At 39.6% G+C, this 24881-nt stretch overlaps 1 protein-coding gene across 1 annotated transcript in view; it reads left to right on the top strand.

Moving 5' to 3' along the window:
• LOC135477172 (uncharacterized) overlaps nt 1-24881 on the top strand; it is a 32975-nt gene that overhangs the window by 4972 nt on the left and 3122 nt on the right. The window contains exon 2 of the mRNA XM_064757327.1: nt 17948-18085. The gene's annotated coding sequence lies outside the window, so the exon portion shown is untranslated. The remainder of the gene's footprint in view (nt 1-17947; nt 18086-24881) is intronic.

Below are 24881 nucleotides of genomic sequence, written 5' to 3'. Positions count from 1 at the left end.
CTGACAACCATCGTTTAAGGGAAAAAGTCTTAATGAAATAAACAAAAAACAAGTAACTTACTGATTTTCCGGAAGACATTGGTTATTGCTAATGTTAATCATTTCGTTGGCACCTTGATAAAGAACCACGTGTCTCCCATATTAAGTATATGGCGATACATTATCATGGATTGGACTTTTACTCCAAATGAACTCTCAGAGAACATTGCGACGATTAGCACCAAAAATTACCTCTAATACAGAAGAGGTCTTTACAGTTTAACTGTCATGAGCTACTGTATCAGTCTTGCATGCGCAAAGGACCTGGTATTGTAAGGTGGGAAACCGTCCCCAGTCCAAGAAACTGCGCACCGTAAGTAGTGAAACTGATTATAGCTGTGAGTGACTGCTGCAGACACACATGTAAGGCTACCTCTTTTTTCAGTTCTGTTTTATTGTTCTTTCCCTGTTGTGTGGCAAGCATGAGACCTATAACCTCCAAACATACACTGAAGCGATGTATATGTCATAAAATCGAACAATTGTAGCCTGCTCCAGTCACACTTAAATGTCTCTTTTTTGGAATTATACACTGTAGAGCTGTGACAATCAATGCACCACAAATGTAACTTTCTGAAAAATTCTTGAGCACGCAGTTATGCACCAATCAGTTAAATAAATATCACAAATGTGAGTTTCAGCCGTATACTTAATTCCAGAACGCATAACATGCTAGCCAGATAGTACGCTAGAGGACCATATATGCACTCAAGCACGATGCATGTATGATTTCGCCACAGTTGCACAATATTACGTAATATCATGGCTTATCCATTCTAATTCATTAAAACTCTTATTTAATGCAAGGTGGCCTATGTATTTACTCACACATTTTTATGGTTAACATTGATCTTCATTTTTACAAATTATAAACACAGTGCCTCTTTTGAACGAATATTTGGCGTTTTTGGTCAAGAGTACATTTTTGGCGGGTTACTAATTACTAAGCAGCCATCCCTTTTACGGCCATGTAAGCTCTACGGGTTATTCGACCAATATTCATACTTCTGATTTGTAAACTTACAGAATTGTGTTGGGATTTAGAAATTTGCACTTTCTTGTCGCTGCTCTCTGGGGCCAATTGTCTGCTTTACCGTACCAGGTCCTTATATAGCCAATGTCTCCATGAATATATCTTGGGGTAGCCATAATTGTTAAACGTTTCAGATGTATTAGTGCTAGTTACCGAAACACAGTAGAGTTACAGTATAATATTTCAGTTTTGGTGCACAAATCTTCAGATAATGGCGTTTTTAACATCACCCGCGTAAATAACAAGGTATCTCGTGACAACGTTTTGGAATACAAGCTCTCATTCTGGTAACTGGAAACCGACACAGTGTTTTCATTATCTGATTGTTCAATACACAAGGCACACAGTGACCTGGTATATATGTATATGTATGTATACAGTGATAAAAATCAATCAATCGTGCGGATCAGTCGCTGCGGTGAACACAGGGACAATAACCATATCCGGATTAGCAATTAGAAGTACCGTACGTGACATCATGACAACGTCTGCATGAAGAGATATTTAATTAGCAGCAGGTGTAATTAGCACTGGGTGACATCCAAACATCCTAGGGACACCCGACTATGTCACTTAGTTGGTAAAACAGACAGAGGGAGAAATACTAGACGTTTGAACACAACTAAGGATCCATGTAGACTCGTTAAGGTTAGTACAAAAGGGTCTTTTCACCATATACATGTATGTGTATAACATAGCTTTACGGCTGCCATTTATTTGTTGTCAGCAACAAACTGTTTTGCTGGTGTACATTGTGATTTAGGTGTGAGAAGCAGCTCCGTGACCACGTCATTGTTATTGTTGTTGTTGTTGTTGTTGGACGGTATGTTTTTGTTTTTGATCCTAGTGCCCATTGTGGAAATGCGCAAGGGCTGTAGATTGTACAGTGAGCGTACACTGGCCATGTTTTCATGTTGACCAAGCACTCCGCGATGCGTTATCATTGAACTAAGCCTGTGTATTTGCGCTACAATCACACTTTTACATGTATGTATGTATATGCATTTTGTTGATATGTTTTCACTCATTTGCTTTGTTTATGCGCAATAAGCGGAGGTATTCCTCATTATCTGTACTCGGAAGAAGAATACAACGCTTTACCTCTTCACCTTATACACCTAAAGCAAGGTTTATTTGTCTTATTCCTAGAATGTACAATACATGCAGTTGGCCACCTGACATGGTGAGGTCATTTCGAAACTGAATACGACTGGCCAGATGGAGCAGTAAACGTTTATCGCGGCCATTCCTACAGATATCAGTAAATATCCATGTTCCAGATATTCGGGTAACTTTTGAGCATCAGAGGCCAATTGCACACAGACATTTCTGACCTCTGTGAAATTTTAAAGCATTGTTACATTGGATAGTTTTTGGTTTTAGAAGTTGAAATTTTCACACATTCATCTTAAGATATCATTGATCAATAGGTAAAAATTTTACTGGGCTTGAAACTAAGCTCTAAAATCATGTTTCAAGTTTTGACTTAAGTCAAAACTGGCTTTGTGGAATCGGCTATAGCTCAGTGTGTTCCTGTTTGATTTCGCTGTTATGTTCCTGCTTGTTTTTCACTGTTATTTTCCTGCGTGTTTTTCACTGTTATCGCTCACTGGAAACGCACCAACGTTTAAACTTATCGAGGCTATTTCTGACCAGAAAAGGCGAACCCTTATCTAAACCTTACCACTAGTAAACGATTTATTTATTTATTTGATTGGTGTTTCACGCCGTACTCAAGAATATTTCACTTATACGACGGCGGCCAGCGTTATGGTGGGTGGAAACCGGACAGAGCCCGGGAGAAAACCACGACCATCCGCAGGTTGCTGTCAGACCTTCCCACGTACAGCTGGAGAGGAAGCCAGCATGAGCTGGACTAGTAAATGACACATGGGGCTTATGTCATTGGTGATATATATCTGCTTTGGCGTATTTCCTATTGATTTACGCGTGTATTTCTATCGATGATTACATAGTCAGGTTGAATACAAAGGGAAATCATGACAAAGGCAATGGGTTGTCTACATTATCGAACATAGTATGGTAGAAACATACCCATGGAACAATGGAATGCTCAACCAAATAAGCAAAGAAGCTATGGATTCCTCTAAACACACATGTGTTGGCAGTGTATTTGCAAAGTACAGTGTCGATATAAATATTTTAATGAGGAGGAACCTTCCCAAGAGGAAGTGAACTGTGTTATGGCTCATTCCCAGCAAAATATTGCGTTTAAAGAGCTAAATAATCGCGTGTGAACTATAGCTTGAATGGTGCAATGCATTAGGTGTGAACTACTCTGCAAGCGTTGCTGAATTAGTCATGTTTCTGCACATCTTGTTACCTACTCGCTTCGTGCACCTGAAACAGCTGAGGACGATTTATTACCTGGCTATTGCCTGGATGACACCTGTAGCTTTTTATCCATTGTGAATCTGTCCACAACCTTCACTGGTTACGATTTCTGTCAAATGGAAAGAACCCGTTTTATTGACAATAAGGTCACCTCTGTCTGAGGTCTTGTTTTGTTTTCCCTCGTCCCCACGTAACTAGAACATGAATTTCTTCTGCTCGTCTGTTGTTATTCATTTTCATTCTAATGCTGGAATAATGATGCAGCAGATATCGTTAAGTGAATGAAAGACATCGCTATACCAGTTGATGTTTCATAACCGACATATTGCAGTTCAAGGTAAGCAAAATCGCGCACACTGAGAAAAACGCCATCATGTTATCAAGTTTATCAGGCGCGATATATTTTCATAATCCAAAAACGCGCCTGTTTCCGCTGATGTTATGGCTTTTAGCTTTGTTGGCGTGGGATAAAAGTGCGGTTTCTACAAGTGCGTCAAAACAAAATGGCTGTTGTCCTTCAGATCTTTTCCCATACCATCATTCAAAATAAATAATGTTATTTGATTTGTTGTGTTCTTAAAATGGTCAAAAACTAACAGTGACAAAAGAGTGCAGTACAAAAAAAGATTAAATAAGTAAAACTAAGAAATTGTGTAAATTTGAAAAAGAGTAAGCATCTGTCTTTGGTCGGGTGCCTGACACTCCTCTTGACATAAAGTATCAGAGGAAGTAGTGAGTGCTGGATTCGAACTTACACCAACATCGGGTGAATGCCGATCGAATAAGACAGGAACAATGTTTTAGTCGTATGATTCAGCAAAAGTCGTGTGATCAAGCAAAAAGCACTCCTACGACACTACTGGGTACTTATGTGGGTAGAAAGTATCAGTTTCCTGTGAAACTTATATGTTCACTTGCTTATAAATCTTCAATAACAGGGTCTGTAGAAGTTGTTATGAATAATTGACATTGCCCAACTTAGGTGTCCTACACAGATTTATTTCCTTAAAGCTCACTGACGGGTAATAATCGTAATTTATGACGGTACAATGAGCATGTCGCGACGATATCATTTTCAGTAATTTGATCTGCTCCTTTTAAAGATAGCTGTACTGTCAATATACAGTGGAGTCAACAAGCAGGTATACAACATAGAGTTAATCACTTGGAATAGTCTTTTCTATTGTGATGTTAGACATTTTAACTTTGTATTGCACCGTACAGCATTTCCTAACTATGGAACCATTGCATGTTTACATGAAATAGGGGAGAGGGAATAAAAAGGAAAGAGAAGGGGAGCGGGGGTACAGGTTACGACGATAAATCAACCGACAATCTCCGTGGGTTATCAGCTTGTGACATCCATGGGGAGGGAAAAGAGCACGAGGCGTTTGACAAATGTTGGTCCCTGTCAAAATTCGTGTTATGTGAAGTCACTATTTCACCAAGCAAAATCTTGATTTACCTCGTAACTGTGCGAAAGAAGGGTTGGTTCATTTACAGTACCCATTCCATTTTTCCAGCCCATGGATTTCTGTAACATAGTTATCTGAGACAGGTGATTCGTGCACCCAGTTCGTTATGAATTTGACCTTCACCCCATGCCCGATGTGTTTTACTTTCTGTCACGTTAGATCCTGACTTTCTTACTGTATCTTCATTGTGTGTGTGTCATGAACTGCTTTAAATGCTATAGACTTTTGTTTATTTGCTGTATATGAAACCCAAATCTCTTAATTCTTTCTTTAGTCTACTCATCTGAAAATATTGCCTGCGTCAATCAGAGACGTATTTCATGTCGTTGTCACCCTCGTAGCCGTTGTAGCACATTGTAGCCGTGTTATTATAGCACATGCTATTATTACTACACACCCACCCACCCCACCTCAACCCCCCACCCCACCCACCTCCTAATCACACCTTGGTGGAATAAAAGACCCTCATAATTAAGTGCACCCAAGTCTGTCTACTACTTTTCATAACTTTTCTTATCAACTTTTAAAAGTTTTTAGTGTTGAAATGGAATGCTATTCGATATTTTAAAGCTCTTTATAATATTATAAAGAAAGTTTTTAAAGGATTTAGCTCACTAGACAAGCGAAAGTATGAGCGGTTCTGTCAAAGACGAGTGAAACCCAGAGGTCAGAGACGAGTGCGCATACCACGGATTTATGTTACATAGATCCGTAAGGGCTTGTTACATAGCAATCCAATCATTATTGCGAAATAGTCTACCTTATACTCTCGGTCCATTGTTGTGAGAGTTCATACAATGTCCTCTGCATCGAGCATATTTGATGTCACTCTCTTGAGATGTTTTGCTTAGCCGCGACCTTTTTTCAGCTCTCACGAATGGTACCTTGTCCGTAAACCTTGTGAATTGACAATGGTCATTTCTGCGGCACTCCGGAGTATTGTCTCAAAGCAAACATCGGTACAGAAATCTCAGAAACATAGTTCTGCTGAACATACACGGGAAGCACTTTTACCCACTGAAACGTTCAGCCGACCACGTCCTCTTGAAGGAGAACGGCGTCCTTCACAACAGAAGCCAGCCCCTAAATACACAGCCGCTCCGGGCTGCAGCTATATTCGATCGCACAATCTTGCACTGAAAAGATTATAACTATAAATATTTGTGTTGGGTAACAATTGTCTTTTGTGTCAAAACATGGAATACACCTGGACTAAACCCTCGCACACAAACTTCATTACTTCATTGGTTTCAGTGGTGGTTCCCTCTCCACTTCAGACTATGTATATATAAGACCAGTGACCTATTAGTTTGGAGGTATGTGGTGTAATTTAACACATTCTGTCACATCTTTATGAAGAGACGTTTCCCAGGCTATCGCTCAACAAGTGTGTGCTCTCTGTACGGCGCCTGTAAAATAGTCTCCTCTAATAATAGCGATGAAAAAAACTGTGGAGAAGAATGATAAAAAATATGGCAGCAATGTATATTCATTTTGTGTTGAGGACGTGATCGACTCAATGCGGACAATCTGTGTCATATATTCTGTTCCATATAGTCACTGGGGACCATGTCTGGGAATGCTAGATTTTTGGTTCACCATTTAAACATTGAAAAAATACACAATGGATAGTGACAATGAATGGTTTCCCAGGTATCCCAAAAGATAGCAAACAAAAATTAACTTTGTTTGCACAAAAACAAAACCGCAAAACTTTTATTCGAAGTTGCCGTTTGTAGATGCTACAGACGAACACTTCGTTTTGAGTGAATATCCTATAGTGTTTTGAGCGCTTTAAAATAATATACTACAGCACAGAGAGTAAGACCAGAGCATTGACGACAGTGGGATAGACGTACAGCATAGAAAGTAAGACAAGAACAGTGACGACATTGTGATAGATGCACAGCATAGAGAGTAAGACAAGAGCAGTGATGACAGTGGGGTAGACTTACAACACAGAGAGTAAGACCAGATCATCGACAACTATGTGATAGATGCACAACATAGAGAGTAAGACAAGAGCAGTGACGACAGTGGGATAGACGTACAGCATAAAGAGTAAGACCAGAGCAGTGACGACATTGTGATAGATGCACAGCATAGAGAGTAAGACCAGAGCAGTGACGACAGTGGGATAGACTTACAACACGGAGAGTAAGACCAGAGCATCGATAACTATGTGATAGACGCACAGCATAGATAGTAAGACAAGGGCAGTGACTACATTGTGATAGACTTACAACACAGAGAGTAAGACCAGAGCAAAGACGACATTGTGATAGATGCACAGCATAGAGAGTAAGACAAGAGCAATGACGACAGTGTGATAGACTTGCAACACAGAGAGTAAGACCAGAGCATCGACGACTATGTGATAGACGTACAGCATAGAAAGTAAGACAAGAGCAATGACGATATTGTGATAGACTTACAACACAGAGAGTAAGACCAGAGCATCGACGACAATTTGATAGACGCACAGCATAGAGAGTAAGACCAGAGCATCGACGACATTGTGATAGACTTACAGCACAGCGAGTAAGACAAGAGCAGTGACGACAATGTGATAGATGCACAGCATAGAGAGTAAGACCAGAACAGCGACGACAATGTGACGGACGCACAGCACAGAGAGTAAGACCAGAGCAGCGACGACAGTGGGATAGACGTACAGCATAAAGAGTAAGACCAGAGCAGTGACGACAGTGGGATAGACGCACAGCATAGAGAGTAAGACCAGAGCATCGACGACATTGTGATAGACTTACAGCACAGCGAGTAAGACAAGAGCAGTGACGACAATGTGATAGATGCACAGCATAGAGAGTAAGACCAGAACAGCGACGACAATGTGACGGACGCACAGCACAGAGAGTAAGACCAGAGCAGCGACGACAGTGGGATAGACGTACAGCATAAAGAGTAAGACCAGAGCAGTGACGACAGTGGGATAGACGCACAGCATAGAGAGTAAGACCAGAGCAGCAACGACATTGTGATAAGTTTCCACCGGGACCCGGGTTTCTTCTCATCATAATACTGCTTGTCGTTATGTAAGTGAAATATTCTTGAGCATGGCTTAAAACACCAATGAAATAAATAAATAAATAACTATTGGGATAGCCTGCAAATAGTAATACTTAAGTTGTGAAATACTGCCTCTTGTCACTTAACTCCCAGCTAAGTTAAGATTTTACTCGAACTGATCGTGTAAATGGGCATAGCACAAATAGATAAAAAATGCACAGTTATGCTAATTGGAATTTTTTAGACGTTGTTGGTTTAGAGTTGCTCAGAATGCTGTATCGCCATCATATTTAATAATTTATCACATGACAACAATACAAATATACCAGACCTGGAGTTCACCAGCAGAGTCCTGGTTTGTGCAGGAATACAAGGTTATTACCAGTGGTGCGTCTTTTTGAAGCACGTAGAATAACTGTAGGTCATATGATTTGGGTGGTGGGTGATAAAACTGATGTTAGATGGTAAAAATAGTCTTAGGCGGTAAAGTGGGCCCAAGGTGATAAAGCGGGTCTTAGGTGGAAAAGCGGGTCCTAGAGGTTAAACCGGATCCTAGGCGGTAAAACGGGTCCTAAGCGGTAAAACGGGCCCTAGGCGTTAAAATGAACCCTAGGCGATAAACCGGGTCCAGGGTGGAAAAGCGGGTCTTAGGTGGAAAAGCGGGTCCTAGGTGGTAAAACGGGTCCTAAGCGGTGAAACGGGTCCTAAGCAATAAAACGGGCCTTAGGCGATAAACCAGGTACTAGGTGGAAAAATGGGTCCTAAGTGGTATAACAGGTCCTAAGCGGTAAAGGTGGTCCTAGGTGGTAAAGCGTGTTCTAGGTGGTAAAGCGGGTCCTAGGTGGTGAAAGTGATCCTATGTAGTAAAGCGTGTTCTAGGTGGTATAGCGGGTTCTAGGTGGTAAAGGTGGTCCTAGGTGGTAAAGCGTGTTCTAGGTGGTATAGCGGGTCATAGATGTTGAAGGTGGTCCTATGTGGTAAAGCGGGTTCTAGGTGGTAAAGCGGGTTCTAGGTGGTAAAGGTGGTCCTAGGTGGTAAAGCGTGTTCTAGGTGGTATAGCGGGTCATAGGTGGTGAAGGTGGTCCTAGGTGGTAAAACGTGTTCTAGGTGGTAAAGGTGGCCCTAGGTAGTAAATGTGATCCTAAGTGGTAAAGCGTGTCCAAGGTAGTATGACGGGTCTTAGGAGGTAAAGGGTTTTCTAGGTGGCAAATCGGGTCCAAGCTAATGAAGTGGGTACAACAAGAGCAGCTGGTGAAATTGGAAATTGAAATATTTTGCATTGAAACTTTTCTTTCATGAAGAGATCCCAAATCTGGGCATTTCACCTACATGTGTATCTGTGTCTCAGGTGTAAACTCCGCGGAAGTAATGATTTCATCACCCTTTCCTCTCTCCTTTACATCTCTTGACGCTAAACTTTAGTCACAAGTGCAGGCATGTACAGGTCATATCATTTCAATGGTCATGAAGCTAACATATATTAATATAGACTTAGGAATAGCTTAACCTTTTTCTTAACCATTTGATGTTTTGGTCTGTTTTCTAACTATTCAAATTTGTATTTTACCTCAACGTTTAGTGATAACCTCTTGCTACAAAGATGATAATAGTTCTAGTTCTTTGAATATATTTTGACTAAAGTTAGAAACCGTGGCATGTGGGTTTTTTACGGGTATACGGCAAGGTATGAGTACAATCTGAATATTCATTCAATGTTGAATGCCAAATGAGACAGCAGATGTTATGCCGTTATTTTTTTTTTACATGCGCAATAATGTTAACAAAAGTTAATGAAGCATGCTGTGAGTGCATTGGCCCACAAACCTATTATGTTGCCATAGGGCTAGTTTGTTTCATTTCACCACTTTGACCAACCAAATAAACTGTAACACTCAAACTAGGTCAGAATCCATCTTTTGTAAATGGTTTACTTAACACAATTATTCAAAATGGCATAACTTAAAATTTCTATATACAGATTAGATATGTAATAAACAGATAAGTCTCTACTAAAATGTTGGAATAAATGTCTCCGATATAAAATGAGACAGTAGCGTTGTCTTTCACTAGCACGACAGATGTGCTTCAATTAAAAAAATAAAACTTACTAAACTCCTTTTAATACAAAAGAACCGGAAGTAGATCCCAACCTAACTGAAAGTAAATACTGGGCTTAAGGCTTAAAAATACTTCGGAAAAGGTGTTCCCCGAAGTCGAAATAAGAAATCACGTGAATAACGGTGAAGTGTACATGCATGACACGTTATTGTGGTTAATGGTAAGTGAACATTTCGAGCTATAAATCATTCATACATTACAGGCACCTCTGAGAAGGGAATGACAAAATTACAAAATACCGAAGATGAACATCCTGACCTAGATAAATCATGTGTGACTGGCAGACAATTAACCAGTCTAAAATTTCCAATCAGCTTACACCGTTGTTTGTTTAGATGAAGTACTCCATTTTGACATGTTCCGGCTCCAGAGGCAGTGGCAGCCACGTGGCTGTCAACATGACCACGCTCACGTCACATGTAAGAAGCTTCAATATCTTTGCAGGTTTGAAAACAGGTTATCACATGTGCATCAGAGAAAACACATCTCCATTTTCACTATTTGTTTTTCCTTGTCTATGCGACAAGAAAAACTCTCCTCTCTACCAGTCTTTTATTTTGTATCTCTGCCAATGCTTAGACTCCAACGACAAAAAGGACCTCATATATCTCTATATATAGCTTATCCCATTTCGTTCGTTTTTTTTTTTTGCTTGTCTCTATGGAAACGCTAATTAAGTAATCAAGCCTGTATGAGGTTAATGGTGGCCGTTAAATTTTGTGTAAAATACCGATAAGCTTTGTTCTTGGACAAAGGAACCATGTTGCGTTTATGTCCTTCCAGCAACTGAAGTCACGTATAAAAGTCTCGTTACATTTACAATGTTAGCTATTGTTTAAATGCATTTGATTTTCACAGGTGTTTAGACAAATTTGGGAGAGAAAAAAAACATCCCCATTTTTAATACCATGTGTCCTGCTAAAAAAATTAGTCATACTGACATGTACAACTTGTAACCATTAAGTGGAAGAGGGGTTTTGTGCTTTTTTCCATCATTGCTCGGGGTCAAATAGATGGGATTAGAAGCGTGGCAAGTCACAGGAGAGTCTCTTTTGATAGGATAACGCTAATTTTTGTGCCGAATTCTTATTTGAGAGTATATCGGCATACAGACAGGCAAGCGGCACTGATTAGCAAAGTTGTCTGGTGAAATGTGCAGGTGTTTTTTACTTGATACTAAGATATTTTTATATTTTCACTTAATCGCCACACTTCTAATCATTAATTTGTGTCGTAACTTACAGGTAAAAATATCGACAGCGGTTATGTCACCTTTAAACTACCTGTTGGTTTATCATTATACTTTTGTCATTGTTTTGTTATCAACTCTGTAACTTCACCTTCGGCCACCTTCAAGAGATTGTTGAATAAACTACACAAAACCGAACCAAACTAAAGTAATGAATATGGGAATAAACTTGCGTATCGGTGAATGAATGGAGTTTGTATACCAATAATACGGTAGACCGAAGTACTGTAATGATGTTATTAAAGAGAGCAAACCGGGCTTCAAGTAGTCCGTGTAATCCGTGTTGTTAGTGCCGTTCATTGATTGTTGTAACTGTAGCTTAATGTTAACGTAAATGTATATCGGTAATATAGGGTGAAGTGTGCTTACGCGCATACGATGAAAGAGAGCCACCGTACGTCTGTGGCCTTTGAAATGTACATACCGGTGTAAGTTATAACATACATCACGGTTCAAGCCCGGCCTTGTACAGGGAGTTGGTTAATTCCTCGCTCTCATGGTTCACATGGCCTTGGTGACAATAATCGGTAGATGGCACTCTTGTGGCAGTTTGCACAACCAGAAGAGCGCTTGCCTTGCTTAAATATAGTTTGCATCTATGTACGTCACACGTGGAAAAATTCGTCAGGAACTTGCCAAATCGATGGATTCCTCGGCTCACTCCGGTTTACTCCACCCATAAATCTGAAAGGTATAAATAAGTGATACACTCGGCCGTTCATCAAGAATTATTCATTGAAATAAATAAATAAATAAATAAATAGATAAACAAATACAAAAAATAATTTAAAAGTGTGACTGAGACCAGTTTGCCATTAAGTGTGTAGATCGTTATATGTGTACTTTGGGCAGATGAAGAAACGAGAGAGGAATGCCGCAGTTTTATGAGGTTTTTGTTTAGTTATATAGAAACCTGTGCATTGCTAATCTGGAATTCAGATTTGATGTACGGTTGTGGCTTAATGTGGACATTCAAACACAGAGTTACGAGCAGGCGTGGTTTATTCCGGGTGGCCTACGAGATGATGACGGATTCGTGTGGTAATTCAAGTATTACTTGGTCATGTTATTAAAAAAGCAAGAAATTCAAACCTGTTACGATGCCCTTCGCGATGCTTTCTTCTGTTTCGTCGTGACGTCATGAATAGCAGACACTCATAGACAACCACTTCTTTGACCTTGATTTTACGTCGGAGGTACCATACAAGGGTATCCGATCACATAGACCTATACATCTCACAGGTGGAATGCAGGTTACTTCCAGGCGAAGTGTACAGGAGCCAGGCGTTCATTTTTATCTGTACATTCACGTAAACATGTCTTTGAGTCCCTATAGAACTCACCGTGACAATAATTTTTTTGCCAACCGCCTTCCCATCCAAAACTATAATAATAATAATAATAATAATAAACACCATTGCCTTGTTCTTATTACAAATGAAGTTTAAAAAAAACAGAACACTTTTTGTGATAGGACTTCTCAGTTACACTTCCTACATGGGCTAAAGACTGGTATGATCGCTGGTTTCAAACCTAATGATAACGGTGTGATATTTCCAACTTGCATCATTGTAGATATTGATGGTCGTTATTTCCCCGGATATATCACCACAGTGTCCCATTATCTTTAGAGGGTGATGCTTGTATAGTGGGCGACCAGAGAGCTAGTTATAATTGGCTGTCAGAATGACCGGTTTTCTTAACAGTCTCTTACTATAAAAAGAGTGACAAGCCCGCTGACTACATTCTGCTTTCCTGCACACAGGTAGAAGGCGTAAGTGTTGACATGGACGCTGTACTAACTGATTCTGTACACCCTGATAGGATGGGCCCGTCACATTGTCATTCTCGTCACGAATGTTTTTTTTCGTTGCAAGATGATACTGGCACACGGTGGAACAACTTAGCTTTATACCTCAAGGAATTCTTCTGGGTGCGGGTTCATATCTGACTATACTCAATTTGTCACAAACACGCTTCCTTCCCTCACAGAGGTTTGGTTTTGTGCTTGCCCTCAGCAAATGCAACCGCTTCCGTATGAAAACTATATATTTCTTCTTAACACAAAATTGCATGTATGAGAAAATAGTGAAATATATATATATTTTGGGAGGTATCGCCATGACGATTAGCTTGTTTTAAAACTACATGTAAATGATTAGCTATGCATATATTAAGACAAATATATCGTTGGTGACATACATGCGTGTTGTAGAGCAAAATATCATACACTTTGTGGGGGGGGGGGTCTCCGTGGCTCAGTCGGTTAGCGCGCTAGTGCGGCGTAATGACCCAGAAGACTGTCACCAATGCGGCCGCTGTGAGTTCAAGTCCAGCTCATGCTGGCTTTCTCTCCGGCCGTAAGTGGGAAGGTCTACCAGCAACCTGCGGATGGTCGTGGGTTTCCCCGGGCTCTGTCGGGTTTCCTCCCACTATAATGCTGACCGCCGTCGTATAAGTGAAATAATCTTGAGTACGGCGTAAAACACCAATCAAATAAGTAAATAAATATATCATACACTTTGACGTATTGATATAGTAGAATAAATCCTTGCCTTTGGTAATATCACTCAATTCTGTCAAATTTTGTACCTATGTATATTTATTCATTTATTTGATTGGTGTCAAAGGCTTGAATAACAGCTTAATACTGTTGTTGCTGGTGGGGTTGTATTCTTTTTGCTTTTGATCGCTGAGTGCATTTTTGAGATGCACAAGCATCGCAATTTATGGTCAGACATCAGTTATGGTCTAATTCTTGTTTACCTATATAACGGTGGTCACATGCAAGGGACAAATCAGTGGCTTTTACTATGAGGCGTTTCACCACAGCAGCAACAATGTTAAATGCTCGTGATGAGTCATTTTTTTCAAGGACGAAGGCTCAAAGTATAATCCACAAAAAATAACAATGTGCAAAACCTTGGCAGGGTCATAATCTTTGTACAAAGTTCAGTTTGAAGGTGATACGGGGTTTGTTTGATTTCAGCAATCTATACGTGGACTATTTCTTTCTTTATTTATTTACTTATTCGATTGGTGTTTTACACTCAAGAATATTGCACTTATACGACGGCGGCCAGCATAATGGTCGGAGGAATAACAGGATCTAGGGCATGTGATGGTAAATTATAACTATTGTAAATAATGCAATGACGTCATGATAAATGTTTCCAGCAAAATATACGAAGATAAATAGTTGTATATTCCAGCAATATATTTCTGTTCTTCAAAAAGAAAAAGAAAAAAATATTTTATAGCCACTGTAGCAAATCGTATTTATTCAACTCGATAAGACACGTAGTACTGAATCGTAAGACAAACCATGTGGCACTTTTTAACTTACGACAAAAATTCTTGTGACGTCATGCGGTGTTACACTTTAAAAAGCGCGATAACAGTCCATAATTTACTCCAACGACACCGCTTACCTGTAAGGTATATCACGGGCAATAAAACCAGTCCTGAAGTGGTACGATGTATCAAGATATGATAGTGTCTCCAAATAATGGCATTATATTGTACATCGCCAGTAGCAATATGTGTCCGCAATATCTGTCTTAATGACAGGCCACATTAAGGAAACAGTCTCTCGACTAGTGAAAGTCGTTGGTCACACTTTACAGGCTACAGCCTCCGGCTGACCACTTTATAGATGATATACCTTTCTTGCATATTATATGTCTTTCTTCTTCTTTTTTTTGCTGCAAAAAAATAAAAATTATGTCCAGTTTTTGTGGAAAGAGAAAAACGCTAGACAGTATTTTACGTTTCAATTATACCTCTAATCGACGTTTGATGTCTTTGTTAAAGTTCCGGGTATTTTTTCACCAATGGCACCTGTACAGACGATTTGAACTTGTAGATCTTCAATCCAGTTCCAACTCAGTTACAATGATTTTCTCCCACTCTGAACATAACAGCCCTTGATTATTCTCGTGTGTATTTCTTTTAGGTGTTTCGAAAGAGGGCCTACACATCAAAATAAAAACAAGATGGAAATAGTAAACCAGTATTTGTATAACAGTTATTGCGGGTAACATTTAATAACAACGTTTTTTGTTATTATTCTGTGGCGAATAACAAGTGTTTTCACCGTTTTAGTTCATTTTTTTATGTTGTCCGGTGTTGGCATTATCCATTTGTATTTGGGTATGTAAAATTATTACACAATGAAGAATAAATTGTCACATATACTGGCATGCCAAAGTTTGCTACATTTTTACACACTACTCAGCTAAAATATGGTTACGCATCGAATCCCCATGTGTCTAAACACTATGTAAAAAGTTGGCAAAAATTGCTAGCACATGGCGTTTTATAGCATAATTTGTCACAGCAGTCTTTTTTTAATTAAATACAGGTATTTCAATTAGTGTTAACGTCACTGTTGTTCATTACTGACTGATTTTGTCACTGTGGATGGATTATTCGCCAGCAGCAATGTTTACATTTATATGTTTACGAGCTCGTCATCTGTCAAATATATCCCTTCTTAGCCATGGCGGATTACAGGAAAAGAACAAAACGTCTGTGTTATGTTTATACCACTAGATGTCAATTATACCACTAGATTCAATATATATGGAGTGTTTACTTAAAATCAACATATATATAGGCCTATATATATATATATATATATATATATATATATATATATATATATATATATATGGTATGCGCAATTAAATGGGTATAATAGTGTTACCGTGCGTAACGTCAGTATCAACGGCTATATAGACAAAGAAGCCCGTTTCTGACTTTCCGAGCTCTGCCAGCGGATGGTAACAGGTCAAGGGTGGTGACGATGATAATAACCGACAACTAATTAGTGTGTTCCTATATCAACGGCGTTGATGTTCATCCAACCGCATACATGCACGTGCATGCGTGTTTGTAGGTTAGTCGATATCTGGGGCACTTTCACATAAACTACTACCTAAATTTTTCTGTGTAAAAATGATGTCGTTTGTTTGTTTATTTATTTATTTGTTTGTTTATTTATTTATTTGGATACGGATTTACGCCTTATTCGGTGATATGATTTTACTTTTACCACTTTGAACAGCAATATGGTGGGAGGAAAATGGGAGAGCCCGTGAGAATTACGCTAACCCACGAGCATCCGCAGCTTGCTAGGAGAAAATGATGCCGATCTCTTTTAATCATAGTTCCAACTATAGAAATTAAAGTCATATATAAAACTTCACTGTGGGCAATATTGATGCTTTTCTCGTCTAATTCTGAATATACGAGAGGTCGTGGACCCGGAATAACGAAACCATCTTAGGCGTAAAGGAAAACTTCAGTTATTAAATTGGGTATGTTTCTTTTCCTTATTTTAGCTGAAATTTGCTGTACAATAACTTACCCAGAATTTAAGCGTTCAAGCAAAATTTGGCCTTGTGATATAAGAAACAACAATTTTAAAGTGATATGAAATTTTGATTGCTTCGTGGCCCCGGAGCCTGACCTCTCCGGTGTCAGTATACTGTGGGCGAAGCATGTTTCATGTGTAGCAGCACAGTGGGGTGGCGTTGAGACCGGCATTTTAAGTCTGCAAGAAGGCACGGTCACGATAAGCAAAAATGCTGTTGAAATTCACCTAAAACCTCTACCAAAGCAACATATCAGAAATTTACCTGCAACATTTTTTTTTATTTGATTGGTGTTTTACGCCCTGTTCAAAAATTCTTCACTTATACGAAAGCGGAGTCGGGGAAAAACCCACGACCATCGGTAGGCTGGTGGCATACCTTCTCATGTTCGCAGCATGATTTGTTGACTGCATCCAGTGGTTACTGCTATAACAGATTTCTACACAACCCTGTAACAATAGCATGGCCTTTCAGACTGTTTTAAGCTGTTTTGACCTGTTGGCTTTGAATGCAATCAGATGTTAAAAGTGGCGCTATACAATATGTACTTTTCTGTCTACTTATAACTTAATGTGAAATATACATACAAAATGACGCGTTAATATGCTAGCTTCTATTCAATATCGCCCTCCATAGCTTCAAAAGACACTATACAGGACAGTTCCTCTAAAGGGGTCTCAACGGAGCTACTCAGTTTCTACAATATTAACAACTATTGTTGTTTTCTTTTTGACTTGTATATTTACACATAACAGCTTGTTACAACTTATTTTAACCGTTATTTTCAGAGTTAATACTTTTTTCGTATGCAAATGTATTGGTGTTGAAAAAAAATTAAGTATGTTGATTTGCAAGGCGTTTAGCAACATTTGCCATGAAGAATTACATAATACTGTAATGTTCCCTGCTTGTGTTCTGTCAGCTTAATTTTAACCCTGTCTACAGTGCATGCGTATAATGTAAAGGCGTTCAGCAGCATCTTAATAAATCACACACTACGCAGCATGCATTTTTTCATGCACGGGTATGCAAAACACAGCCGATGTTTATTACATAGAGAATTCCCCGTGTTCTTGTGTCACGTCTCACTGGCTCACGTGACCGACCTTAGACTCTTCCCGATTGCCACAGCTCTGTGTCATCACTCTCTTGTATTGACATAACGTTCACTTTTCAGCAGTCACACATTTAACCTCCATCGCGATGTTTCACGCCTCCGTGAGCAGGCTTTGTCAATGACTGTAATTACTCATTCTTCGTCTTCTGGCAGGTCAGAATACGGCTCGGACTCTGTAGATGTGCCCACCACACAGTTGACTACAGGAGGGGTTTCGGACGACTCTAGTAACCCGCCTTGTCAACGGCTTCGGGACGCATTACCTTCACCAGGCTTTAACGAGGAACCAAGGTATGTTTGCTTAAACAGTGACAGGAAAACCCACGCAGTTAAGCGGTGAAGCTTAGCTAGAATAAAACAATTAGACTAAAACAATATGTGAGGTATCAACAGAAAAGAGGTCGTATTTTACCGGTTATGAATGACCATTTGCTAACTATTACACCGTCGTCGCTGATCTGGTTTTACTCTCTATGCTATAGTCTTTCACAAACCAAGATTCTGCTGGTGAAACACAAGTCTCCAACACCTTGTTTTCATGTGCTTATGTACTAAATGTGATGACAACACAACACTTTTCTGTTGTTTTTTTTTTTACCTAATTCTGCCTAAGCCGTGGAGTATAGGGTAGGGGTAAGTTGCCACTTTTAAAGCATGTTTGCAAACAGTTACAATAAGGTTCTAACTGAAGTAAACTAACAACAGACCGGATCTCACTGTTAACCTTTGACCATTTACCATCGCTGCTTTGGTTTTATTTTCCATGCTGTAAGCCTTGTATGGTGCAACGTTTTTACCTGTACGGTGTTGACACGGTCCCACGGTAGGAACAGGTATAGGCGACTGAATGTGTTCAGCCTGACTAGCGACGCGCTCTCCCACGCCTGCAAAACCCTGCCAGAGCATGACCCGTGGGGGCAGAATGCTCGTTAGTGCGCCACAGTGTTTGTGATTTGCATTTGCACACATACCTCGCACGCGTTAAGTAGCCTCTCAATTCTAGTACCACCTTCGCACACACAGACAGACTAGATTTTATTTTTATTTCACACAGAACACACGTACTATCCAGCTAAAGTCAGCTTTTCATTTCTCTTAAATAAAATCATATTTGGACAGACACTGTACGAACTTCAGCACAAATAATCTAGGCAAATACACCTGTTAACATTAACAGAGCACTGTAACGTGTATTTCCTAAATTACTTTCTGCATTGTCTTCTTTTTTCTTGTGCTAATGCGCTACTCAGTTCCTTTCAAACTGCATATGTCCCATTTAACTTGTGTAGTAGAGTATGACGTTGAAGAGAATGACCAAAATGAAATCATCGAATGCCAAAGTAATTAATAAGGGGAAATGTTGTAGTAACTCTTTCACATGCAGAGAATTCACAAAACTTCACATTTTTAAATGCAATGTGTCCTGACTTTAGTGGACAGTCTCAACATAATGACCATCCCATAGGTATAAAGGAGAGGTGTGTGGTTTCCGATATCATGCCTGTTCAACAAAACTTTATCAGTTTTAACAGTGCTAAACATCCAAACAATATGTGGTCTCATTATCTTTGGCGTTTAATTCTGCGTCCAATTTCTGGGGCTTAAACTGCAGGAGTTATATAGAGCAAGTTTTAGCCAGCTTCCGTGCACGTGTCATATCACAAAGCAATGGTATTAGTTCAATATATACATAACATAAAACACAGGCATGCGCATGTGTGTGGTCAACTCTGTGAGATCGGTGTATGCAGTAATGAAAGCCCGTAAATTCACCGATGTTAAGAAGCCTCGATAGCCAGTAAAATGTGAATTCATCCGGCCAGAAGGCTTTTAGTTAAACACCGCAAGCCATGGGACATTACTTTCTCTGTCCCTGAGGGCACTTGGCCATTGTTAGGGTGTCCTTCCTGTGAATGCTGATGGTAGCCCTCAAGGGGACACTAAACCCTGTGGTCGGGGTAAGCTGGTGGTAGCTGGTCACTTTCTCAAGGACATGCACTGTGAACTAAGCACGTGCGTTGCTAGGACACAATTAGTTGCAGAACTGATTATTTTCTGTGGGAATCACGGTCGTGAAGTGTCTTTTACAATAAACTTTGGATTTTGGATTCCAGTTGAGGAAGCTCCCTCCAGAAAAACATTAAGTAACTCGTGCAATGTATTGTACACCAATGCTGATGAGGTCAGCTAAATACATCGGCTCCAGAGGTTGTGGCACTTTACAGATCAGCCATCGAGTGCCCTATTTTAGAATTTTTGGCTAAACACTAAACATGGTTTGACGGAAAGCATTTATTGCAATTATTATAGGTATTGCAATTGACTAAACAGATTTGTTCGGGCACATAAGTTTACATCAATGTTTGACATCAAGTGGAATGTTCGCATGTTTTTTGTAATGCATATGTTATTGGGGGTCGATGAAGGGTGGCATTAGTACAAGGAAGAGGTGGTGAACGCCCTGGATGAATTACCTAACTCCTCTTTGTTCAGTTTCACGGATGAGTAGCCCCTTTCTGGCTCACACTGGTCACTCTTTTATGTTTCTCTGGGTGGCAAAAATACAAAGCCCAAGGCGTGAATGAGAGGTCATTTTAGCGCTTTCGTTGTAGACACCGTTGTTGTCACGCCAGTCTTCCTCGACACGCGGTTTGCATGTAGGCTCGCCCACAGTACTCGCGGGATTTCTTCCAAGGCATCGACGTTTTTTTCACATTTATGACAATAAGGGCGCGCATGTGGTATACCCTACCGTTAAGTATGATTTTCAATGGGCATGCATATGTAAGGCAATTGCATCAAGGTGTTGGTTGAGATCTTTTTGCTAGGAGTATGTGTAAATGCTGTTTCTATCACCAGAAATAAGCAAAGTTGAATCCTTACATTACATCATCATTTTGGTTAATGGCTCATAACCAGATGTAAGGACACGGAGTGATTTTAGTACTTTCAAACACATGGCCTACTCGTACGTACATCTTTTCCACTATTTGTAAAATTTAGCCTAATGCACTTTTATTTTTGTTATTTTCAAATAGCCTGTAATTGTAGCGACAGGTCACGTGTACCGTAAATCAATTTGCAGGTTGCCTGTGATTCTGGCTGCGACTCCGTGTTGGCAAGATGCCAGCATGTGTCATGTTATGTCTGTAAGGCCGCTGGTAATTAGTTCCTTTTGCATGGCCTCCCTTCACGTATATTTGTGTGTCCAACAATTAAGCATGTTTGTTAATTATTGCCCGTTTCGGAAAAGGTAATGACATTGAAATTATATCTTACCTGTAACAAAAACTGTTGTTAATATAGACGAAACAGTCATTGATATATTTTGCCATTTTTATGAGCCTATAGTGTGCTTGAGGTAAACCTTCCAAAATTATATTTTGAGGCAAGAAATTGATAATCAATATTTGTCATTTATAATCTTTCTCAGTTCCAGAAAAGAGACAACGAGACACTAACAATTAAGAGTGGCCTAACTTCAACTTTATGCACTAGCTACACTCAGAATGGTTAAAGCTGTAGCTAGTTAAACCAGCGCACGTGGCCAAACAAAGCTGTCGTGTCATTTCCTTGTGTGTGCTTGTCACCGCTTAAAGAGCAAGATAAAAACAAACTGAAACAGCCCCACCTGAGTAGAATGAAAATACATCAAGGGGAAATCATGTCAAGCTTTGCCAGTGTTTGGTAGATGCATATCCGTACAGCAGTAACACGTGGGCTTGTATTGTTATAATAGCAGTATAAATAATAAGCTCCTGTATAGCACTGAAGATCCACCCTCTCGCCGACCCCACCCCTCCCCGACCCCACCCCTCCCCGACCCCCCTGTCTACATGTTCGAATCGGCACTAACAGAATATCTTAAACTGCTAACACCAGTTTTGTTGAAAGATGGCAAGGTCGGTGTTTATATTAGGGAAGGTGTTTTTTCTAATGTTAATCGTGGAGTGCATTTATGAAATATATTTTCGCTGCAGCTTCTGAGGACACATCGTGGGTTTTTCCTTCTTAGTAAAACTAGACATTTTTCAATCATCCATCCAGTTAGGTCTTTTCTATTTTAAGAGAAGAGAGTTCTGTTGACTATATTTGGATCATTATACTTTATCTAAATATTCAGAATAACCTTACGTTTATGAACGTAACACGTGAATCAATCCATGAACAAAATACAATATTAATGAGCAACTAATAATGCCCTGATATGTTTAAGGCATATGTGTTCATTTAGCCGTGAAATTCACATGGCGAAGCGGGTCACTTATAACTGTAAAACTGACGATGGAAGATAACACAATCTCCGAAAACTTCCCCTGGGTAAAACGCTGTGTTCACAGTGTTAGTCCATATATCGACAATCGATATGCCTGTAGAAACACACTGTGACCACTTTCTGCTTATTCATAGATGAACCATACAAAACCCTGTGGTCCGCAGTTTACCCACAAGAACCACACACCAATGAATGTCTTTAGTTGCCTGTGGTAGACTGCACATGTATACACGTACATGTATGCCCAGGCAAGAAAAGAAGTGTGGCTTAGAAATAAGCATTAGCTATTTTATGAATGCCCAAAGATGTTAATGAGCCCATAATTCGTGACAGTCACTGATTAAGAGCTGCAGGAGCCCGGGTATGTGGTTTAAAATTCAGGTACCAAGGTGGGTACAGCCTCCCAATAACTGTATTTAAAAAATATTTTGTCGCTATTTCAGGAATTTTAGGAAATTTTTGCATTTAAATTTTATTTTTTAACAACTATAAATCCGCTGAAAGCAACGTGTTAGTACGGGTTTGTAGTTTGCAGTGCTTGATGGCCCTGTCATGAGCCTTAGGCCATTTTAACTCGCATGGTTACTGAACCCCGCAAACTGCATGTTAAAGCCAGTGTAACAACTTTGCCGTCGCAAGAATCACACGGATATGGAGATGTAGTGCTGACGAGGGATGGCGGGGGGGGGGGGGGGGGTCCATCATCATAGTTTCATGGTAATATAAATATACATGCCTCACTTTCGCCTTTGTGTAGAAACACATAAAACATTTTTTTTTGCTGTTTCTGACTAAGGCTTAAGGAGAATAGCAGCCGTACACATTCATGAATTTCTATGCAAAGGCAATCCCCCAAAATACACTACCGAGACCAGTAGTTTTGACATGGTCGTTAAAATGAAATACATATACGGGTTTGATTGAGCTGTCAGCGCGGATTTGAAGAAATGGGCGACGTTTACATCAACATACATCTAAATGTTCACGCGGTGGGACGTTATATAGCAAAAGTATTTCTTTTCACTTAAGATGTCTGTTCATTTTCTGGATGTGTTTATTGTGTCACACTTATTATCAACAAGATCAGATTTTTTCAAAACCTCATATTATTTATTTACACCAAATATCGGGAATTTTTTGTGAACGTTAAGTCACATAACCTTCATCGATACGGTGTCCGCATATCAACCAAGAGACACACATTCAAAACGGCGTCGTGTTAACCTAGAGACGTTAAAATCGACATTATTGGTACCTGCACCTGTTCCCTTGGTTCCAAACTTGGTTTGCCCTCACTTGGCTCCAAATTTGGTATGTCGTCACTTGGTTACAAATTTGGTATGACGTCACTTGCTTCCATCCCTTGCATGTCGTCACGTGGTTCTAAACTTGGTGAATGTCTGTCGTCACTTGGCTACAAACTTCGGTGTCTCGTGACTTGGCACCGACTTTTGATATATCTTAACTTGGTACCAAATGTAGCAGAATGTCTTTCAAGGAGGGCTTCATCAGTTGTAATGTGGTCAGCTCAGCGTAAAGACAAATACCGAATACAGGTTATTTCAGTATCACTGTATATTGTGACCCAGTTGGGATACATGTTCAGTGTCACAATGTTTGAATGAAGCAGCGTTATAAACACGTCTGTTTTGGGACCAGAGTGCTGAAAGGATACGTTTTCTTGATGATACCTAAGTAATGCCGTGATGCGAGCAAACAAGCAGAATAACAAGATAACAAAAAATAATCAATGCATAAACTCTCTGAACAATTAGTCAGTGCTTCCCATTATGTCTGCACATCCTGCTTATACACATTCGTCACACACCGGAGACAGACATACCGTGTGGAAGGATCGGTTACCCTAAAAATTTAGACCTGAAAAAGTATAAAGATGAAGAAACGAAGCTAAAATCCGGTTTTAAAGTGGCACTCCTTCGCAACTGAACGTATGTTATTTGTCATCACAAATCTAGTGTCGCCAGTCAGAGATGAACCTTGTCTTAATAATATCAGAACGCTAAGCCCACTGAAGACGCAGGGCGGATTGTAATGCAGAAGGACGAATTTGTTTTCAGTTCAACACGCCAAATTGTGCAATTGTGTCAGTCTGTCATCCATGTAGATGTTCTATTTTGTATCTAAATATGCCTAAATGTAGCTAGAACAATTGTGCACTGCGTTCTTAAAACAGTTTTTTAAACATGAAAAGTGACTACATATCAATTTGAAGGACGTCATTTCTGTTTTCAGAATGAATGACGTCATTCGTCTTGTAAGAATAGAAGACACGTCATTCTTTTCCATTAGATTGGATGACGTCAACGGAATAAACCGTTTTTATTTTACCCCCATTTTAAAATGTTTGTCAGATGATTATATAAAGTCAAAATGAGTGTTATAACTCAATGCCCATGGAGCTGTTTCGTACATTCAACTATACTTGCATATATATTTTAGACATTCACGAAAGCACATACCTATATGAGCTATATTTTCACCCACAAAACGAAAGGCTTACGTTCATTCTCGTGCATATATAGTAGACACAAGGGATAACGACGGTTTGCATTCACTTTTGTGATGACAGGGTGAATGGAGAATGAGGTGAATGGAACACGTGTTTATATATGTATTTATGTAAAAGTAAGTAGGGTAAATAGTTCCACTTATCATATTTTATCTGACAGAAACCTACTGAAATCTTATGACAGAGTCCTTGCATGTGTATTTGTATTCGCTATTTTAGTACCGTGGTTGACCTGGGCAGCACGTGGCGAAAAGCCAACAAAGTTCACTTATGAAGACTTA

This window comes from Liolophura sinensis, chromosome 10, assembly GCF_032854445.1.
Source record: "Liolophura sinensis isolate JHLJ2023 chromosome 10, CUHK_Ljap_v2, whole genome shotgun sequence".
In the NCBI taxonomy this organism is placed as follows: Eukaryota; Metazoa; Mollusca; class Polyplacophora; order Chitonida; family Chitonidae; genus Liolophura; species Liolophura sinensis.
Note: the sequence above shows the minus strand (reverse complement) of the source record. Positions and strands in the feature narration are given on the sequence as shown.